Here is a 13854-nt window from a genome sequence, read left to right on the forward strand (position 1 = left end):
TCCTTTCCTTTCCTTTCCTTTCCTTTCCTTTCCTTTCCTTTCCTTTTTTTTTTTTAAAATTTTATTTTCAGGGGTGAATGGACACTTACCTGGTGGTGTAGAGAGTCAGCTGAATGCCTTTTTATTAGCTCTGATATTTTGTGCATTTCATCAGGAGGTCCTGAGCTGTCCCCATATGTTTTTAGTTCAACCCTTTCTGAGTTGCATAGAGATGAAAACTTAATATACCTGCTTGCTTCACAGATACCATATCTCACCGTCTTCATCATTGTCTCCAGATTTTTGAAGGCCAGTGTTTATTAGAAAATCCTCGGGTCCAGCACTGGAGGTGACTAAAGGTAACACTGGAAACAATCCCAGATTCTGAACAGCCCTAAAGTACAGGATGTGCTCGGCTACCAAGTAGCTCCTGTTTTCCCTGTGCCTACTAACAACTATGGTAACACTTTTGTTTTCTTTTATGTTATCTGATAAAACTGTGTAGTTCCAGTTTCCCTCTTATTTCTGGAAAGCTGTGCTGCATTTCAGAATTGCCAGCTCTTTATGGGGAACAATAGATGTCAAGTTATGCAGTGGTTATTTTTTCAGTCAAAGCCTTCATTCCTGGAAACAAGTGGTTACAGAAGATAGGTCCCTTATTTCAAAAAGAGTCCATAAACAGCTGTTAGTCTTACTGGTTACAGTGAAAAACTCAAAAGCATGACTCTAATTTTCTCCAAAGACAAATCAGAAGGAAAGTAAAAAGAAACCAAAATTTATTGTTTTTAAAAGCCAAATTCTAACACTTGCCTGTTTTATGGGTTTTGAATATTTATAATCGATAAAGGTGATGTTGATAAGGCAGTGATGCACACAGCCACACACTCCCTCAAAATCCTCACAAAAGAGGATTGTGCTCCTCTTTTTAACCCTCATATTGTCACTCCTAAGGAAGCACACTGTTTTTGTAGCAATTTTCCAGTATTCTGAAAAGTCCTCCAGCCTTCTAGATTACATCAAATTCATATCCACAGACCATCTTCACTGCTGATTCATTCCTTATCACTTGTTTGGAAATAACAATCTTGGTCTAAACAACACCTAATGAAATCTGTGGTAATTCTGGGACAAATTTAGGAACCTGGAAGATGGAGCTGTATATATGCATATAAATGGTATGTGTTGTTCAGAAGTATCTTAAACTCTGTGGTAACACAGGAACTTAAAACATCAGTGAATTGTGTGCTAATTTACCAGTCTAACAGAAAAGACAGTTTAAAATTTTATATTTCCCATGGCATCTGTTTTACAAGAGTAAATATTGATTAAAAAAAAACAAGAAACAAGAAACAAAACAAAACAAAACAAAAAAAAACAAACAAAAACAAATGAAAACATTTCTGTTTATTTCACAGTAGTGAGAGTCTTGAAATTCAAAGTTTGGAAATATCAGAGAAATAATTTTCATTTTCCATGTTACTGAAGGCGATGACAGTAGTGAAATAACAGAGTTCAGTTACAACAATTGTTTTGATTAAAATGGTATTTACTTTGCTGGTCTGTCATCCACCATCAATCTTAACTGGATTAAAAATGATATCCAGTGGCAAGTATTCATAATTAAAGTGTTTTTACAACATTTATATTTACTAAGATGAGCAATCTTACATGAACTATGCATTCTCAGACTGTAAAAATGATATGAGAATAGTTATAACTGTTACTTACTTTCCTTTTGCTAGTGAGCTGGTATTAAAGGGAAAAAATGTACTTAATTTTTTCTATCCAGTGTGAAAACTATCAGAAGTGTATTTCTCAAGAAGAGTCACCACAGTATGGTGGTAATGAAGGAACTATTTCACAAAAAGAAAGTTCTGGGGTAGACCTTTCTACAATCTGCAGATCTTCAGGTTGGTTTTCCTTATCTGAATGGCTGCAGTTGGTGTGTTCTTGTAAGTTGGTGTATTTTGTGCACTCTGAAAACTCATAAACATCCAGTGAATGTGAGCTTTGCTTGCTCAGCTCTTGTGAAAACCAGAGAAATTAACCTTTTGTCCTGTGGGGACTGTGTAGCTAAACAAGTAGCACAACTGTGAATATATGACATTAAATTAGAAAACGAACTGTGCAAAAATCCTAGGATGTTAATACAAGGCAGCATTATTTGAAAGGTTTTTCATGTTCATATTTTTATTTTTGTTTTAAATCAAGAAAGACCTAAACAGTTAAAGATCTAAAACTGATGAGTTAGAAGAGCAGACACCAGTTTGCAGCTAGTGTTAGAGAGGAATGGTGACAAATATTGGATTTAGATATCATAAATACTGGATTTAGACATCTCCCTCAGCTCCCAGCAGGAATCTTGTGATTGATCTTAATGCTAATAGAATCAAATGCAAAGACAAAAGGCATGTAGAAATGAATGAAAGCAAAGGGTAGGAGTGGCTGGCAAAATGCTGACTGCACTAGTACAGAGGTACAGCATTCCTTAGAATTAGAGCTTGCATTGAAAATGCAACATCCCTGTTCAAAATGTATAAATTACTTGCAAAAATGTTTGGAATGCATAAGAGTTCTATCTCATGAATGTATTAATGAGTGGTCTATTTAGATATGTATATGGCTATAGTTTGTTTAGTATTCTGCATAAAATAATTGCTTATCTGTAGCCTTTGCAGAAAATGAAAAAGAAAATGTGAATTATTTTGCAATAAAATAGACCAGACCATACTTGATCTAGCAAAATCTGTCATAAGTTCAATGCGAAACAAGAAATGCCATGAAATTTTTTTTTCTTTATCCATTAACATTACTTAGCATTATGAGAGCAATAGTACCAACAATAAAAGATAATGCAATAGGATTTTTATTTAAATTCAGATTTGATTAGTGGCCTTCTTGTAAAATTTTAACAGAGGGGAATAGAAAACCGGCAGAAGCAAAAGCAAATAATAATAATAAAGCCCCCCTTTGTTCAGTGCACATTTTGAAAGAAAGCTGAAGGAAACTTCACTGAACAGATTTTGCATAAGAAGTAAATTTGTGTGAGAAGCTTCCCAGTGCTGAAGAGAACCTGTAGGCAGACTTTTTTCTGTCGTGGGTCTTAGAAGAAAACCCGCACGACAGATCTGAAAGATGTGGCAGCCCTTAACAGGGAAGAATAAGGGAGTAGTTCTACAGAGCTTGTCTTACTCCATTTGTTCATCTTGTGTAACTCCTTCCCCCTAGAGAGTTACCTGTAAGGAACCCACCTAACCTCATGGAAGAGGGAGTTTAGACAACTAGTTTAAACTAAATGTCAACCTTAAACTTCCACTGTGCTAAAACGAGTGTTTCTCAATATAATTTAAAGTTATTCACTTTAGTGTTAATTTATGCCTCACAGTCACATTTCTTTCTTGTAGCACAGCTCCAAGTATTGTATCACTGCTTGGCTCCCTCATCCGTGTCTGTAAATGTGAAAAGGGAAGAAGCCTTCACCACCTGAGGGCATGAAGACACCAGATGACACATTTGCCTTGAAGCTGTTTCTGTGGGATTTGTTGTCTTGTATTCACTACTTTCTCTAAATAAAACTCAGCCTAATATTTTTTGCAGGCTTCTGATAGCTCCCACTTTGTCTCCATAGGAGGAAAAAACATTGCTTTGAAATCCGAGGGGAAGAGGTACGTAGACAGCACAATTTAATGAATGATCTACTTTAGGATCCAGAGCCAGAGTGGCAGCCCTAGTGCAGAGCAGAGGAGGACACTTTCAAGGCTGGATGCTTTAGTCTTAGGTAAAGAGAAGTCTAATGCAGATGTGGATGCCTCTCTGATTTCTTCAGAGCTTGTATAAGTTTCTCTGTGCAGCACTGCATTGTGTCAAGCAGGTATACCTGTAGAGATAACAAGTGCCCAATAAGCACATGCACCCAGTGAATAAAGGTTGGATAATTTTATGTAGAGAAGTTTCTTGGAAGAGTTGATGAGATTGTCACAGAGAAACAGTTGGCCGAAAAGTTGTATCTAAAAAGGCACAGCATGTGTTTGGAAAGGGATGTTCAAATTGTGTTACTTAGTCAGGCACCATGAAATGATTATTTTTGAAAATATTTTGGCAAGATACCCTGACATGTAAGAAGATTTGCAATTCTTATTGAATGTAATCCAGTAATAGTTCTGAAAAAAATATTCTGGCTTAATTAATGAAGTCTGATTTCTTTGGAATTCCACTTTCCTGAATGGCAAGAGAGATGATGGGCAATGTTGACAAAAATGGATCCAAATTACTGAGCCAAACAGTAGTTTCCTTCCTCTCATTAAACAATGGAGCATTCTGCATGTTGGCCACAGTCCTAAGGAAAGCACATGTGAAGAGCATCTGAAACTACTGAAAGCATTTACAACTACCAGAATTAGGAGTCATGCCTAGGTACCAGATTTATGAGAACAGTCTCTTCAAACTTCTGCTGTGGTTGTGGAGAAAGAAATATCCTCTGAAGGTAATTCAGAGCTGGAGCCTCACCTACCTTCTCTGAAACACCATCTGGAAGTATCTGGAGGAATGATTTAGCCTAAGCCTTACCTATGATAACAATTAAGTGAAGCCAATCCTGTATTTTTTTAAGCTTGCTACTTGTGCTGTTGTAAGCAATACAAATATGGCATTTTCATGCATAAGCATAGAAATCATTATGCAGCTGAGTAGAAAAGTGCAAGAAGTGTGATTAAAGTGATTAACCAAACTCTTTAAGATAGGACAGAGGACTCCTCTAGTCTTTCAAAGGATATTTACTTTTTACTTATATTAAGGGAATATTACAGAACTTACATTTTTTTTTTTCCCTTGCTACAATGCAGAACTCCTTTATGATTTATCTATGTACGTGGGTCCTTTTAAAGCCTAAAATACATATCTGTTTGCTTTCATCACCTTCCTGCACTTCTCTCTTCAGAAATCATCATATCTCTTCAAAACCCAGTAGACAGAAGTTTGGAACTTGTATATTACTCCTTGCATAGCCACATATTATGGATGTCAAAACTGTACGCACTCCATACTTTGTTTTAGAAATATTACTATCATGTTCTGAACAACATTTGGGCATTACTGTATCATAGCAGTGTTCACAAATATGGGTTAAAAGAGACTCCCAGAAGGTTCTATGGCATTTCCAGCACCAAAATACAAATGAACATTTAAACTACATTCATGATGGAAGGTATGACTGTTGGGCATGTTCTCACTAGGGAAGACCAATTAATGGAAGGCTAGATGAGAGATAAAGTCTTCTTTTAAGAAGCCTAAATCTTTCTCTAGGTTACATTTCCTCTGGCACTTTCCATTTCCAGCTTTTAATTTTTATTCTCTCTCTCTCTCTTTTTTTTTTTTTTTTTCTTTATGTTGATACCGAATTATTTATGCAATTATGTTATTTCCCTGAGAATTCTTAGTTTTAAAAGAAACTTTCCTGCTAGACATCCCAGTTTGTTGGCTATGAAACCTAAACATGCACCTCTCTGGGGTGAGAAAGTGATATTCCCATTCTAAGGACAGAGAGCTGAAATGCTCAATATTCATCTTCATTAGATCTTACATCCATATTCTCTTTCTGAAAAACTTGTTCAGTTTCTGCACAGCTTGGAGATGTTGAAAAGTCTAACAGCTGATCAAGGTCAAATCCACTTTAGTTTGACCTCTCCTTTGCTTTACCAGCTTGTAGACAGCAGCAGAGTTGTCCTACCTCTGGCCAAAGCCCTGGGAACTCTGAAAAGACTGTCGGGAGAAGTTTTGCTTTCCTCTGCCCCTTTGCAGAGGTCTTAGGAACCTGATCCCTTGGGAATACATCAAGATGGGTTCACAGTCACATCATGGAATATGGGATATTGCGATTATGAAAACTGCTCATCTGTTAGAAGGAAGACAGGACATAAACTGCTGCAGACGTTCCCATCCCAGATTAAATACTGATTGTTGGACTGCCTGTTTTGTGGTGGCAAAGGAAATGCAGGTACCCAATTAAATGTACAAAACAGACTAATGGGAGAGAAAAAGCCCATCACATTTCTGGTTCAAAGGGACATCTAGAAATCCAGAACTGGATCATCCTTCAGTGTAGCTTAATAAGAGTCCAGCTAGGAGGTAATCAACCAAGCCTGCAACACATGACAACTCGTCCAGAATCAGATCCCACAGAGTGTATTTCACACATCAGAGGCAAATTTCTTCTGTGAGGCAATGCGTAAATTTTCTGTATTTTGTGTTGAAAGGAAAGCTTGAAGGTAACCTGACCTAAGCTATTAATTTCTGATCAGGTTCCTCTGGCTTTTTCAGCATCTTTTTCTATTTGTATTCATCTAGTGAAGGCAGCTGGAGAAATGTGGGCTTGTATTGTGCACTGTGTTGGGAAACAACTGAGCTGTAAGGTGAGGGCCAAGGCAAGCTGTGACCATGCTGAGCTATCTGTTAGGTAGCTGAAGAATGGCTTGTTAATTGACTAAGGTTGTCTTTAGCAACTCATTCATGAGAAGTCAAAGACTGTTTTTACAGCTGGTGTATTTGCCAGTGTAGACTTCAGTTTGCTTCAGTTTGTCATCATTAACAGCAACTTCCCCCCCACTCTCCCCCCTCCCCCCCCCCCTTTTTTTTTCCCAGCATTGTACTTGATTTTTATTTTTTTTCCCCGGACAGGCTGAAAACTAACAGCTCTTTTAAGCAAGCAAGAAACTGACTTCCTTATTTCTGTGCTGTCAGCACTGGGATCTATGTGTTTAAAAGTATACTCATACATGTATTTATTTATATGCACATGTATTTCATTCATCACATACATCATGTCATAAAATTATAAGACAAGAACTGTTCACTTAATATATCATAATGCTATGCACAACTATTGTGCTATATCATAAAAGCAATACATAGTAAATCATAGAACCATAGAATGGCTTGAGTTGGAATGGACCTTAAAGATCATTTATTTCCACACACCCCCACCCCCGCCATAGGCAGGGATGCCACAGGGATCATGTTTCCTGGGGCCTTGTCCAACCTGGCCTTGAGCACCTGCAGGAATGGGGCATTCACAGCTTCTTTGGGCAACCTGTGCCAATGCCTCACCATCCTCTGACTGAAGAATTTCCTCCTAACATCTAATCTAAATCTCTTTTAGCTTAAAACTGTTTCTCCTTGTCCCGACACTATCTGCCTTTGTAATAAGTCACTCTCCATCTTTTTTATAAGCCCCTTTTAGGTACTGAAAGGCCTCAATGAGGTCTCACTAGAGCTTTCTCTTCTCCAGGTTGCACAGCCCCAGCTCTCTCAGTCTTTCCTCATAGGAGAGGTGCTCCAGCCCTCTGATCAACTTCATGGCTGTCCTCTGGACCCACTCTTAACAGCCCCACATCTTTCTTGTGCTGGGGGCCCTAGACTTGGATGCAGCACTCCATGTGGGGCCTTGTGAAAGGGCAGAGCAGAGGGGGACAATCATCTCCCTCCACCTGCTGGCCACTCCTCTGTTGATGCAGCCCAGGATGTAGTTGGCCTTCTGGGCTGCAAGAACACATTGCTGGCTCATGTCAAACTTTTCATACACCAGAACGCCCAAGTCCTTTTCTGGCTGTCATGAGATACTTCTAGATTCCATCTTTGATCCCCTCTTTACAAATAAATACATTCATTGCATGGACCAAAATTTCCATCAGCAAAGAAAGCAGTGAGCTGTGCTCCTAGACCCTGCTATGCTGTGACTGCTTCCAAGCACTCACCCTGCAGCAAGGAAGGAGGAGAGGGGTGCAGGAGATCATACAGCTAAGTCCCCTCTCATGTTGACCAGTGATCAAGCACCAATGAGAAGACCACTATACACCTCCCCGGGTCTTCTCCATATTATATTTTCCCCACCTGATGAGTAGGTGGTGCTTTATTGCCATCATTTGGATGTATTGTATTTCCTCTACTGATGTCAGAGGGGTATTTACATGCCAAAAGTGATTAATACATACTAAGCCTTTGGCTATTTTAACAGGCTTGTTTTGAATGGCTTATTTTCAACTTTGCTTTTCAAATGTGTTTATTCTGTTTTGACAATGAATAAAAATATAGAATCTTAGAATATCTTGAGTTGGAAGGGACCCACAAGGATTACTGAGTCAAACTTCCGGCTCCACACAGTACCACACAAAAATCAGATCGTATGTCTGAGAGCTTTTTCCAAATGCTTCATGAACTCTGACAGGCTCAGTGTTGTGACCAGTTCCCTGGGGAGCCTGTCCCAGTACCCAACCACCCTCTGGGTGCAGAACCTTTCCCTAACCCCCACCCTGACCCTCCCCTGTCCCAGCTCCATGCCATCCCCTCGGCTCCTGTCGCTGTCCCCAGAGAGCAGAGCTCAGTGCCTGCCCCTCTGCTCCCCTCGTGAGGGAGCTGCAGGCTGCCATGAGGCCTCCCCTCAGCCTGCTCTGCTCTGGGCTGAGCAAACCAAGGGACCTCATATCTCTTGCCCTCCAGACCCTTCTCCATCCTTGTAGGCCTCCTTTGGACACTCCTTAATAGTTTTATGCCCTTATTGGCACCCAAAACTGTACTCAGTACTCAAAGTGGGGCTGCACTGGTGCGGTGCAGAGCAGAGCAGGGAACTCACTTCCCTTGACTGTTTAGCAATGCTGTGCCTAATGCACCCCAAATCTCTCAAATATCACCCCTTGAATTTGTCTTCACCAAAAGCATTGAAAAAACATCAAGTGGTATTTTCTATATTTATACAACAGTAGTCAACGGCCAGTATTTTCCTATTGAAAGGACCAATGGTTGGAGACAGTTCTCACCTAAGGCATAAAGGTCAGAGGAGAGAGCGAAGACCTTCATTGATAGGCCTACGTTAAAATATTTTAGCTTGCCTTGATTTAAGCACGTGCTCTGCTCTGCTGGGCTGGCTGACTTTCAAATCTCTTGGAAAGCATACTCATGTTTCTGTGCCAGTTCTTCAGCCGTTCTGCAGGTCAGGAGGGCAAGTGTCAGATGTTCTGCTCTCTGTGTGCAGAGTTGTAATTCATAGTGTGGGCCAATGTAATAACCTGATTAATTTATTTATACCTGGCCTTCAACCACAGAATGCAAAACCAGAATTCTGAATCGAGTCTCAATGCATTTGCTTATGAAACACGTGGCATCTTTTTTAAAACATAAATTCAACATCAATATTGATGGAGGCGAATGTTCAATGCCTATGTATGTTCGATAATTAGTGTAGCACTACAACAGCAGTTTCAAACGGAAAGCCATCATTGCTTAAATAATTTCTAAAAACAAAAAAAACAGGAATAGAAATGTGTATTATGGATTTTAATTCCTCATTCTCCAATTGAGGTAAAATCTGAAGGAAATAAAACTTTTATTATTATTATTATTTTTTTTTTATTTTTTTTTTTATTTTTTCAATTCCTACCTTAATTTCTTTTTGTTGGACATAATTTAATTTTCCTTCAAGGCCAATCCTTTGTTGGTCATAGGCTTCTTATTGCTACTGTGACTTTCAGTGGCATGTGTTCTTTAAGACAGTAAACAAAAATATTTTTAATGCCAAGAAAGCATATTCTTAAAATCCACATCTTCAGAATTTTGCACCTCTTCAAATTTACATATACATGCATAGATGCATACAAATGAACCCTTGTATCTTTTTTGATATACATTTATTTTTATTGAATTTGCCTTCCTATGCAACAGACAAGTATTACAATGGCATCAGCAAGAAATATTTACCCAGTAGGTCCCTGGTTTAGATCAAAAAAATCTGAACAAATAAGAGCCAAAAATACAAAAGGCGATTGCTTCTGTGACTAGTGGGCTCCACAGAAAGCTTAGCAAGAGGCTAATTCTTTCCTCTGTCATTGACAAGCTCTCCAATGGTTTGGAGCCAAAGGGACTGGGTTATTGACGCATGCTGAGTTACCACCTGTCTGCTGAGCCACATCTCTCAGCTCATTTCATGTGCAGAGTCAAGCATATTCATCTAAATGAGCACAAATATGGTAAAAGCACAGGGGAAGAAGAAGGGCTTAGTTTTGAAACTTCAGCTCGCTGTTCAATTCATGACCATGAAGGCTCAGAAACTCCTATAAAACTCATGAGCAGCATAGCTTCCTGTACAGTGGCAACAAACAGATACTACTACTGAAAGACATTGCAACATTTGTGCTTCCAGATCATGAAACACACACACACAGAATATTATAGAAGGAGTAATGAAGACTTGCAGACCTGTTCACAAGCTTTAGTTTGTAAGTCTGCAAGTAGGATAAGGATCCTTCCTGTCTTACCCCAAAGCACTGTGTATCATCAGGTACTAAGTGCAAAAGAAAAAAATATCCCTTTGCAGCTGTACAAAGCCTTAGAGCACCTATACCTTCGATACTGTGTGCAGATTCGTGTTTACATCTCAAAAAGGACAGAATAATCTTTAAAAAAAAGTACAAGGAGAAGTAACTGAAATGATTAAGGGATGTAGCAACTAGAGAATAGCTGGGACTTGGGAAGAGAGCAGTTTGGGAGGACAGGGCTGATGTGGCATATGCCAGACATTTATAAAATCATGGAGGTGGTATTTAAGGTTCATGTAGAACTGGTATTCTCCTTCAATACAAAAACTTCTGGAAGTCATCGAAACTGGTGAGAAGTTGGTTTAAAGCACATAAAAGAAATGACATCTTTATATAGTGGGCCGTGACCTGGAAGCCATTTCCATGGGAGTTTATGGAGGCAGGTGGTGTCAACAGCTTCAAAAAGGGATCAGAGAAAAAAGGATATAGACACAGGTCCAGAGTTCAGAATCAATGAGCTCATCCTAGGGTACAAAAAAAGCTGACTGATGTCATTAAGAGACCTCTCTCAATTATTTTTCAATGGTCTTGGGAATCTGGAGAGATCCCAGTCAACTGAAAGTGGCAAATGTTTTCCCAATTTTCAAGAAGGGCAAGAAAGAAGACCCTGGTAATTACAAGTCTGTCAGTCTCAGTTCAGTGCCTGGTAAAATTATGGAGAAGATTGTTCTGTGAGTTATTGAAGAACACCTGAAAGACAATGCAGTCATTGGTCGTAGCCAACACAGGTTCATGAGGGGAAAGCCTAATGTACTTAATTTGCTTTTAAGACAAGGTCACCCACCTAGCTGACCAAGGGAAGCCAGTCAATGTAATCTTTTTGTATTTCAGCACAGCTTTTGATACTATTTCTCACAGTATCCTTCTGGATAAAGTGTCCAGTGTACAGCTAGATAAATACATAATGCAATGTGTGAACAGTTGGCTGACTGCTCAGGCTCAAAGGGTTATAGTAAATGTGGTTACATCAGGCTGGTGGCCAGCCAGTAGTGGGATTCTGTTGAACTCCATTTTAGGACTGGTTTTCTTCAATATTTTCATAAATAAGTTGAATGCAGGACTTAAAGGTGCACTAAGTTTGCTGAAAATACTACAGTGAGAGGAACTGATGATTCTCTTAAAGGCTGAGAAATGTCTAGACAGAAAAATTAGAGGGCTGGGCAATCACTGGCTGCATGAAGTTTAACAAGAGCAAGTGCCAGATTCTGCACCTGTGATGTGGCAACCCTGGATATACATACTGACTGGGGGGATGCAAGGCTGGAAAGCAGACCTGTGGAAAATGATCTGGGGGTTCTGGTCAAAGACAAGTTGCATATGAGTCAGCGGTGTGCCCTGGCAGCCAAAAAGACCAACCATATACCGGAGTACATCAGTCACAGCATTGCTAAACAGTCAAGGGAAGTGAGTGTCCTACTGTGCTCTGCACTAATGCAGACTCACTTTGAGTAGTAAGTACAATTTTGGGTGCCACAACATAAGAAAGACATAAAACTATTAGAGAGTGTTCAAAGGAGGGCTGTAAAGATGGTGAAGGGTCTGGAGGGCAAGAGATATGAGGAGGGGCTGAGGTCCCTTGGTTTATTTGTCCCAGAGCAGAGCAGGCTGAGGGGAGGCCTCATGGCAGCCTGCAGCTCCCTCACGAGGGGAGCAGAGGGGCAGGCGCTGAGCTCTGCTCTCTGGGGACAGCGACAGGACCCAAGGGAACGGCATGGAGCTGGGACAGGGGAGGGTCAGGCTGCGTGTTAGGAAAAGGTTCTTCACTATCTTCAGATACAAACTCAGATAACTTCTGTGCAAACTTGCAAACTATTTCATACACTTTGACCAAGTTCAAATATACTGTTTTATGGAAAGGCTGTTATTTCTTTCCTTGTTTCCATTTTTGCACTGATATAATTGTTGGTTAGTTCAAGCTGGGTTGGTATTATTAGGTGGCTATGATTATATCCAGACCAAGAGACACAAGGGATCCTATATCCTACTGATAGAAATGATCAGGCCAAGGACAGATAGAGCAATGTGTCTCCAAAGAGGGCCACATCTTTGGTGTTTGCTGTGGGACATATGCATTTTACCAGATGCGGTTGCACACAAATGTGCTGTGGGGAGACAGCCTGCTACCTGCATCTACCCCAGTTTAAGTTGCTGGTTGGCTTGTACTATGTAATTGGAATAAGAAAGTGAGCTGGGCAGCAGGGCCGGGAGCTGAGGAGTGGCCATGGGCAACACTCATATCTGTATTCCAGGTGATGAGCTGGACCAGGTCCCAAAGCTTGTTTTTCTCTGTCTTCCTGGCAGGAGGACTTTATGAACACAACTTACACTGCTCCTCCCTATAGGAGTTCTTTTTAAGGGAGGGTCTGTTTTTCTGTTTGGCTTTTGTTTTCCCTTGGCCCAGATTTGTTACACTCACAGGTGTTTTTTGAATGGGCTTAATAAAGCTGGCTGACAATCTGCTGAGCACCAGAATTCCAGTGATTTTGTGCAGCACTGGAAACATTTTGCAAGATGTCTAATATCAGAATCTGATGAACACAACACAAAATCTTCTCCCATCATGGTCTGGCTGTGAAGGAGATGTGCCAGCACAGTGCCCTCACACCAGGCACCCCGGGCATGCGCATCCCAGGGGCTAAAAAGGTCCATTTGAAGCACAGGAAGAAAGCCAACAGCAGGAGGAGGGTTTAAAAACTGTGACATCTTATATAAGGATGATCTGCAGCCTCTGGGGAAATGAAACAGGATTTCACCCACTTGATCTCCTGTAATCATATAATATCTGTAATACAGTCTAGAAATGAAAGACAAATGACAGTTCCCATGTCATGCTGCTCATCTAGTAGTGAAGACAACACTGAGCAACATCTGAAATTTGATGGACAGATTTCCCAGAAATAAGAGAAGAGGATAGGAAACCAAACTAATAGATTGAATAGATTTATTTATCTATTTATTTATTTATTATTTTTTTTTCCCGTGGTTAGAGTGGACTAAGGCATGGCTGTGAGCATTTTGCCAACTGAGTTCAGATTTCTAGGGGTGAATATGATTATTCCAAGATTTGAGGCTTGCAGCAGCAGGTTGAAATCAAGCATCTCATTAATGAGGCGAGGCAGAATGGGGTAAAAAAAAATATTTTACCAGCTGGTGGCAGTCTCTTCTTCATATTCCCAGGGGACTGGGAAAAAAATAAAAAATGAAACAACAACAACAACAATAAAATCCTATTAATCTCTCCACTGTATTTGTCAAAGATTATTTGTGAGTCTCCACTGGACCTGAATTATTTTAAGTGTGTTCATAAAGTATCATAATGAAATATACTATTGTGTTTAATTATGCAAATCACTTGGCATTATTTCTGATGCTTGACAATGATGCATGGGACTAGCTTTCAGCAAGAACTCCAATGGTAAACTGCAGACACAAGGTGTAATTGCTGTTTTTTTTTTTTTTTTTTTTTTTTTTTTTTTTTTTTCAATTTACGCCAGTGTACAAATACATTTTATAA

General features: G+C 39.8%; 2 long non-coding RNA genes across 2 annotated transcripts in view; both read left to right on the plus strand.

Annotated features, from left to right (window-relative positions):
* The window catches only part of LOC118165026, a 13138-nt gene extending 9590 nt beyond the window's left edge, over positions 1-3548 (plus strand). Inside the window, exons 2-3 of the long non-coding RNA XR_004749820.1 lie at positions 1769-1889; positions 3384-3548. This is a non-coding gene — a long non-coding RNA (uncharacterized LOC118165026). The remainder of the gene's footprint in view (positions 1-1768; positions 1890-3383) is intronic.
* The window catches only part of LOC118165025, a 95433-nt gene that overhangs the window by 22847 nt on the left and 58732 nt on the right, over positions 1-13854 (plus strand). The window lies entirely within an intron of this gene.

The sequence above is a fragment of the Oxyura jamaicensis genome, chromosome 3, assembly GCF_011077185.1.
Source record: "Oxyura jamaicensis isolate SHBP4307 breed ruddy duck chromosome 3, BPBGC_Ojam_1.0, whole genome shotgun sequence".
Classification (NCBI taxonomy): domain Eukaryota; kingdom Metazoa; phylum Chordata; class Aves; order Anseriformes; family Anatidae; genus Oxyura; species Oxyura jamaicensis.